The following is an 8,381-nucleotide window of genomic DNA, read 5'->3' on the forward strand; positions in this document are numbered from 1 at the left end:
TTTTTTTTTTTTTTTTAAGTTGACTCAGGACCGCCAACTCCTCTACAGCCTCCGCCTTGTTAAAATACTCTTCAAAGGTTATTCTTTTACGCATCGTGAAAACAAATCCAGTCAATTCGTTGTCTGATGATGCCTCAAGCAAATCTTCATAATAGTTGAGTCTTGGGATAGGGATATGAGCTTTTGCCTAAAGATAGTGAATCCTTTCGGCATTCAAGTCAGCATCATAGTGAACAAATGGAATCCTTGATGCTTGTTGTTTTGCATTCACTTGTTGAGGGATTCTGTTAGTTGGTGGTGGCATCTGAAGACCCGGTATTAAGGTTGCTGGATCAACAGAACGTAAGGTATCTGCCTCAGACTTGTTGTTGTCACCATCAGGATGATTTTCATCATCCCTGATATCATCTTTCAGGGAACCACATTTACTACAGAAGTTTCTGAGTCGCTAATAGCTAAACTTAATCACAATGTTCTCTCCAACAAAGAATTGTAAATTCTTTTGAATACGCAGCGGTTTATCTATGTTCCATGCTATCCTAACCCAACCAGCCGCAATTTGGTTGATATTTTTGTCATAATCAACCTCAGATACAAATCCTAGTCTATTTCCAACTCATCTAGCCAATGCATTTGTTATGTAGAGAGGCGGAATACCTTGAATTTGAACCCAAAAAAGAATGACCTTCATATCGCTTTTGGTAATGTTAGGATACCATCGATGGGTTGTTAGCATCATATCATTGAAAGACCATGGTCCTCAGTTGAGGACCAAATTGAGCGATTCCTCCAACTGAAATCGGAATTGAATGCAGCCTCCATCAAGAATATGCCCAACGCAGCCATCCACAAAACCCCATACTCGAGGCATTTGGCGGATCAGAGCGCGTAGATTCTATTTTCGCGGATTGACTAGAGTAACCACCTGCAAATAGCGGTTAATAGTAGCTGCCCTTTTGCAAAATCCGGTGGAAGGGTGAGTGTCAATTCCCAAGTCGAGGTTTTGAACAGATTTTCAGAGAGAGTCACTCATTGTTGGTAAGAGTGAGTGTTGGATCATCGAGCGGAATATATAGGAGATGAAGAGGAATTGAAAAAGCATGGGAGAAAAGGTTGAATATATAGGAGAGGCCATGGCGGTTTTCGATGACGGTTAATCCCCGTAAATTGGGGAGAGAAGTAACTGTCATCAGTTAAAGACAGAACAAAACTGCCAACCAAAACGCCAAAGCAAGGATCATCATTTCTGTCGGTCGGAAAGAGACTCCTAAACAAAGAAGAGAACTGGTGTTGCCAGAAAAACACATCGCATCCCAAATTGCCTTTTGAGAGAGACGACATGCTTTCTTTCGTCGGGTGCTATTTTTTTTGTTGTTGTTGTTTTAGTTTAATATTGTATTTTGTATTTTGTAAATGAATTTTCTTTAGTTATGGAAAATATTTAAAAGACTGATTTTACATGAATTAAAAAATCTAATTTAAATACATTATTTTATTTCACCAATAAAATTAAGCATAACTTACAAATACATGTTTGTTCAAAAAAAAAAACTTACAAATACATAAGAGTTGCCAAACAAAAAAAACTTACAAATATAAGATGTAACTAGATTTACAGCCCGCGCGTTGCGCAGGAATATAATTTTTTGTTATTATTGTAAACTGTTGAATATAATTATAATTATTTAATATTAAAAATATAAATCTATATATATGTAAAATTTATTTTATTAAGCGATTTATAACTTATTTATTTATTTCAAAGCGATATATGAAACAAATATTTGTCTTATTCCAAAGGTGTATAAACCTCAAAGGATGATGGAGTTTAGACCAATAAGTCTTCTTAATGCTTTCGGCTTAAGAGAATCATGTTGTCCCTCATCTCATAAACTCAGTTAGCTTTTGTTTCTGGTAAGTTAATAATGGATAATATTCTGATTGCTCAGGAGCTGTTTTATGGCTTAAAAACAAATAGACGCTGTAAATCGGATTTTTTAGCATTCAAAACAGATATGAGTACAGCGTATGACCGGATAGAATGGGATTTTATGGAAGCTGTATTAATCCGGTTTGGCTTTGCTAGTATATGGATTTCTTTGGTTATGTGGTGTGTATGTTCGGTTTCGTATAAGGTTCTTCTTAATGGTCAACCTCGTGGTTCCATTCTCCCTCAGCGAGGTTTACGCCAAAGTGATCCCTTATCCCTGAATCTGTTTATTCTATGTGCTGAGGTCTTGATTGCAAAGATTAAAAAGACAGAAAAATAAAATAAGCTAACATGTATTAATCTAGCTCGGGATTGTCCCTTTATCTCACAAATGTTATTTGCGGATGATAGTCTTTTCTTCTGTAAAGCGGAGAAAGAGGAGTGTACCAGTCATGCAAATCTTGATAAATCCTCTATTATGTTTGGGAAGAAAGTTTCAGACTCAGTTAAAGCACAACTAAAAAATGTCATTGTTATTTCTAAAGAAGGGGGATTGGCTCCTATTTGGGAATCTCAGAGAGTCTTGAGGGTTCACGAAGTAAGGAATTTAACTATGTTTGTGACAGAATGGATGACCGGGTGAATGGTTAGTATGCGAAGTATTTGACGATGTGGAAAGGAAGTTCTGATTAAATTAGTGGCTTCGGCTCTCCCTATTCATGTTATGTTATGTTTTAAACTCCCTCATGATTTGACGTCTAAGATAACGAATGGCATTTCAAGGTTTTGGTGGAGCTCAAATGATAAAGCTCGAGGTTTACACTGGTTTGCGTGGGATAAAGTATATAAAGCTAAAAGTGATGGCGGTTTGGGTTTTAGGGCTCTGGATCAATTTAATGATGCGATGTTGGCTAAACCGTATTGGCGTTTAATTCAATATCCGACTTATTGTTGGATCGGGTGATGAGGGGCAGTTATTTTCAAAATACACATCCTCTTTTGGCAAAAAAAACAGTATTATTTATCATTTGGTCGGAGGAGTATCTTCTCGACCAAAGATTTGGTGGACCGACGATTGGGTCGGGATGTAACGTTTTGGTATGGTGAGATCCTTGGATTCCTGATAGGAACCACAGACAAGAAAATGGTATGGGAAGGATATTACACCCTAATTTGATGGTGAATCATCTAATTAATCCTGTCACTAAAGAGTGGCACTTTCCAATTCTTCAGTTTTTTATGGATCCAGAAGACATCACCATTATTCAGAGTATGACGGTTAGTAAGTATTTTAAGCCAGATTGGCTGGTATGGCATTTTACAAAATCTGGCCGGTATTCCATAAAGTCGAGATAGAGGTTAGCAAGGAAAATGGTTGAGGAGTTCTAGGTTGGTCCGACCTGTACAGCTCTTCGAGCTCATGCATGGAAACTTAATGTGGCCCCAAAGGTTAAGCATTTTATTTGGCAAATTGCGTCTGGATCTCTCCCTTTGATGGATTGGTTAGCTCACGGAGGGGTCCAATGTGATGTTTGGTGTAAAATGTGCGACTCTGCGGTTAAGACTATTAATCATGTCTTCTTCGAATGCCCTCGCTCGTGTGAAGTTTAGGATTTATCTCCAACTCCGGTCTCATTAGGGTTTCCCATATGAGTTAGTGTATTCAAATTTGGATTTTGTTTTCTGGAGGGTGATATATCATGGTTTTTGTGGTTTTTAACCATGATATAAAGAGTCTTTTGATATGTTTTTAGGTTCTTTATGACTTTTTACAGGTTTTATAGGATTTTGGCATGGACAGAGCAAAATTGAGCAATTTGGAATGTTTTGGACCAAATTGGCTAAGGAAGAGAACTTAGAGCCTATCAATGGTGTGAGTGTTGACCGACACATGGACAAGACAAATCGGAAGTTTTCCCAAATGTTTTGAAGATTTACAAAGTTACCCCGAAATTTTCCATATTTGCATCATTAGTCCCTGGACGTGTTTTAGGAATATAAATAGGTTTTCTAGGTAATTGTTTAGACCTATGTTTTATTTTCCCTGCAAGCTTTATTTTTGCAAAACCCTAAGAGATTTTAGAGAGTTTTTGGAGAGAAGAATCAAGACTCCTTCAGAGAAGATTCAGAACTCCTTTACTTCTTCTTTAATATCTTAATGCTATCTATCTTTTTCATGGTTTTTGTTTTATTGATCATGTCTGAGTAGATCTCTTATTAGGTTTAGTGTGTTCAAAGGAATTTGTGAATTACTAGGTTATCATATTGTTAGGGTAATATCTATAGAGTTCTTCATCTATATTGGTTTATTGTTTATTCTAGAGTAGCGAAAGCAACATAGAATATGATCTTAGGTTAATTGGTAGACATGAAAGTGTTATTAATTTCCTGAAATAATCTTAGATGAGCAAAATACCTATTCACAAAAAGATTTGGTTTAGGGATTTTGTGAACTTATCAAACCTGAATTTAATGCTAGTTTAATCATTAGGATTTGCAAAGAGATTTGGAATTCTAGTTTTTAGACTAGATAATTTTCGCATCGAGAGCTGCTTAATTTTACCATTGTTATTTTCTGAATTTCCTGAGAATTTCCGTGAACCTATCTTGTCCCTTATTGAATTAACTCTTGCTTTTTATTGGTTTTCCTGCTCTTTTTATTTTAATACAATTTATTTTGTTTAGCATAATTAAAAGATTATTAAATCTATTGTGTGAACCTAGAGTCTCTGTGGATTCGATCTCTAAATGATCTCTTACTTTGATAGAGTAGCTCTAAGGTAAATTTGAGCATATCAGAGGGGTGCCTTTCAACAGACGGAGCCTGATCAACTTTCTCAATTTCCATGGATTTTATGGGCAATCTGGAAGGCCATAAATAAGAAAGTTTTTCAAGTTTTAGAGGTCGAAGCGATTCATATAATTGCTCAGGCTTTGGGTGATAAGTTAGCCTGGGAGGAGGCGCTCTCTTTTTTGGCATTCATGTTAGCTCTATCTAAGTATTCAGATGTCCAGGTTTCTTCCTATGACAACCCGTCCCGCGGACCCCACTAGCCCACCGCTAGCCGCCCTAACAGACCCCAAGCTGGCCCTACAGGGCATCGATCCTAACCCCTCACTATGGATATCCAAATCCACCAGTACGTTATTGGTGCGCCATGCGTTCCTTGAGCCCTAATCCCCACCCTTTAACAACCTTCCCACAGGACAAGCTGTCACTAATTGATCTAGTTCCACTTCCATGGTGAGGGGTTAGGATCGATGCCCTGCAGGGCCAGCTTGGGGCCTATGGGGGCAAGCTAGCTAGAGGCTAGTGGAGTCCACGGGACGGGTTGTTACACTTCTCCTCGATGTCAGATTGATGGTTCTTGGAAAGCAACTGATGTGCATTCAGGTTTGGGCTGGTGGTGTTGCGGTGGTGAGGAGTGAACCTTATTGTTGGGGCAAAGTGTCTAAGACGGAGTCCCTCCCCTCTGCATTCTAAGTCAGAAGCGTTATTATGGGCCATGGAGTGGTTACGGGCTGCAAGGATCGCTTGTCAACATTTCGAAACTGATTGTGATGTTACACAATATGGTGCAGTCCCTTGAAAACTGGCCGTGCTTTTCCAACCTGCTTGATGAGTTCTCTCTGCTCAAGGAGTCCTTCCCTCTATACTCCATCTCTTGATAAATATTTTCTCCTTTTTTTAGATTTACCTTTTAAAAAAAAAATCACTATTTTTCAATTTTGAAAATGATCAATAACATAGATCACTCAAAATATTCAAATTATTTATATTATTTTAAATTTTAAATAATAATATGCACCAAATCCTTCTGTTTTAATCGGTAACATGAATTTTAACACTAACAGACATAGTCTCAAGTTTTAAATACATACATACATATATATATATATATTATACTATAATTGAAAATAATAATATATACCAATAATTCATGTTACCAACTTTTAATCGGTAACATAAATTTATAATTTAACACCAAGAAGTGGATAACCTCTTGATTTAAAACTATTAATTTTTCGTGTTTGTTTTTTTAAAAGAAACTCTTGTTTTCTTTATCCTAATAACTGTAACTCTTGAAAGTAATTATTGTTCTTTTAAATATATAATAGCTTTATTTTCCCCTTATTCTAGTTTCTACAAATAATTACATAATTATTATATGTTATGATAGAAATATCTAATTTTATATCTATGTAATCTCTATTCATATTTTACTTTGATATTTTTTTTTGGTTGTATTATTTGTTTCATTTCATTTTGGGTTTATATTTTAGTTTAATTTTTGTAAATTATTATTTTTAATAAAAAAATATTACAGAAATAAGTGAATTAATTGATGCATTAATTTTAATTTTTATGTTCTTTTAATAATATGAATTAATTTGTTAAAACTGAAAATAAGAAGTGATGAGGTGGAGGAAGGAAAAGAGAGAAAAACCAAATTTAGATATATAGATAGATACATAGGCCTTCAAAACTATCTACCTTCAAAAATTGCAGTGTATATTGCCGTCAAACCTTAAAACCATTATCAATGACCTTAAGCTATGGCCATTGCCTATTTGGAAGGAGGGAGGTCAAGGGAAATCCAGAAGGAGGGAGGTCAAGTGAAATATCTAGGTCTACCTGAGCTATTTGGAAGAAAGAAAAAGGATCTATTTACCTCTATTATGGATCGCATTAAACAAAAAGCTCTCAGTTGGTCTTCCCGCTTCTTATCTACGGCTGGGAAGCTAACCATGCTCAAGTCAGTTCTATATGCCATGCCAACCTATACCATGTCGTGCTTCCATCTACGTGGTTCATTATGCAAAAGAATTCAGTCAGCTCTTACAAGGTTTTGGTGGGATACGAATACTGAAAAGAAGAAAATGTCATGGATTGCTTGGAGGAAAATCACAAAACCGACAAAGTTTGGAGGTCTAGGAATCAGAGATATCAAACACTTTAATAAGGCACTATTGGCAAAGCTAAGTTGGAGATTACTAACAAAACCACACACACTCCTGGCAAGAGTACTACTCGGTAAATACTGCAAAAACTTATCTTTATTGGACTGCAAGATTCCCTCCTCAGCCTCCCATGGTTGGCGAAGCATTGGAATGGGCAGAGACTTGTTAAAATCAAAGCTTGGGAGAGTAATAGGCTCCGGTGCAAATACACCAATATGGCGAACCCCTTGGCTCTCTACCAGCTCCCCTTTAGCCCCTATAGGTCCACCAACTGAAGCCTCCCAACACCTCAACGTTGCTGACCTTCTCCTACCAAACTCCAGGGGCTGGAATGTGGACCTTATCAAACACATCCTCCCGGCGTTCGAACAAGATATAATGCTACTGAAACCAAGTTTCCAGGGAGCAGAGGATATCTGGGCTTGGCTACCCACCAAAGATGGCTGCTACACGGCAAAATCTGGTTACTTTGAATCCACTAACCACGAGCCTGAGCCCCCGGTAACTAACCCCATTATCCCCTCGAGTGAGCTTCAATTTGACTGGCAAAGGAACATCTGGGCAATCAAAACCTCTTCGAAAACTAAGCTTTTGCTTTGGAAAGCCTCACAGAATGCCCTCCCTGTAGGTGCAAACCTTCTCCACCTAGCAATCAGCGAATCAGCAAAATGCCCTTATTGCGATGAAGAGGAAACGATCACACACTTGTTCTTCCATTGTGCCTTCGCTCGCAAGATCTGGGAATTGCTCCCAGTTAAGACATCAATACAGTTGAATGATGCAACCTCAATAAGACAAGGTATCAAAGTGTCGAATAGACTTATATGCTTACCTCCAACTGGTGTGGGTACTGGACCAATCAGTCCCTGGCTGTTGTGGTCGATCTGGTCATCCCAAAATCAATTAATCTTCAGCAAAAGACGGATCTCGGAGGATGAAACTTTGCAAATTGCCTTGGTAAGAGCCAAAGAATGGCAAAATGCGCAAGTTTCGTGTGTCAGACCCGATCCACCCCAAAAATCACACCTTAACCCTCCAAATCCCAGACCTAATCTGATCTGTTTCACTGACGCTGCTTGGAGAAATGATGTCGCAGGTTTAGTTTGGGTTTTCAAGGGCCCGAACGACCTGATGATAAAGGAAGGTTCTGCCTCGATGAACCACGTAAGCTCACCCTTGATGTTCGAAGCACTGGCAACTCTTACCGCGATAAGAGTTGCCCTTGAATCGAACATCACAGAGCTCTCTTTCGCTTCCGACTCGCTCATGCTGGTCCAAGCTCTTAACAAGAAGATCCAATTGAAGGAACTTCACGGGACTCTTCATGATGTCCTCGATCTATCCTCTAATTTCACTAGTTGCTCGTTTAATTTCATTCCTAGATCTCAGAATCAGCAAGCCGACTGTTTGGCTAAGGAAGCTCTCAGTCTGTTTATGAACCTTTAATTAAATAATGAAAAGTCGTTTTAGTTCCCAAAAAAAAAAAAAA

Source organism: Camelina sativa, chromosome 13 (assembly GCF_000633955.1).
Source record: "Camelina sativa cultivar DH55 chromosome 13, Cs, whole genome shotgun sequence".
In the NCBI taxonomy this organism is placed as follows: Eukaryota; Viridiplantae; Streptophyta; class Magnoliopsida; order Brassicales; family Brassicaceae; genus Camelina; species Camelina sativa.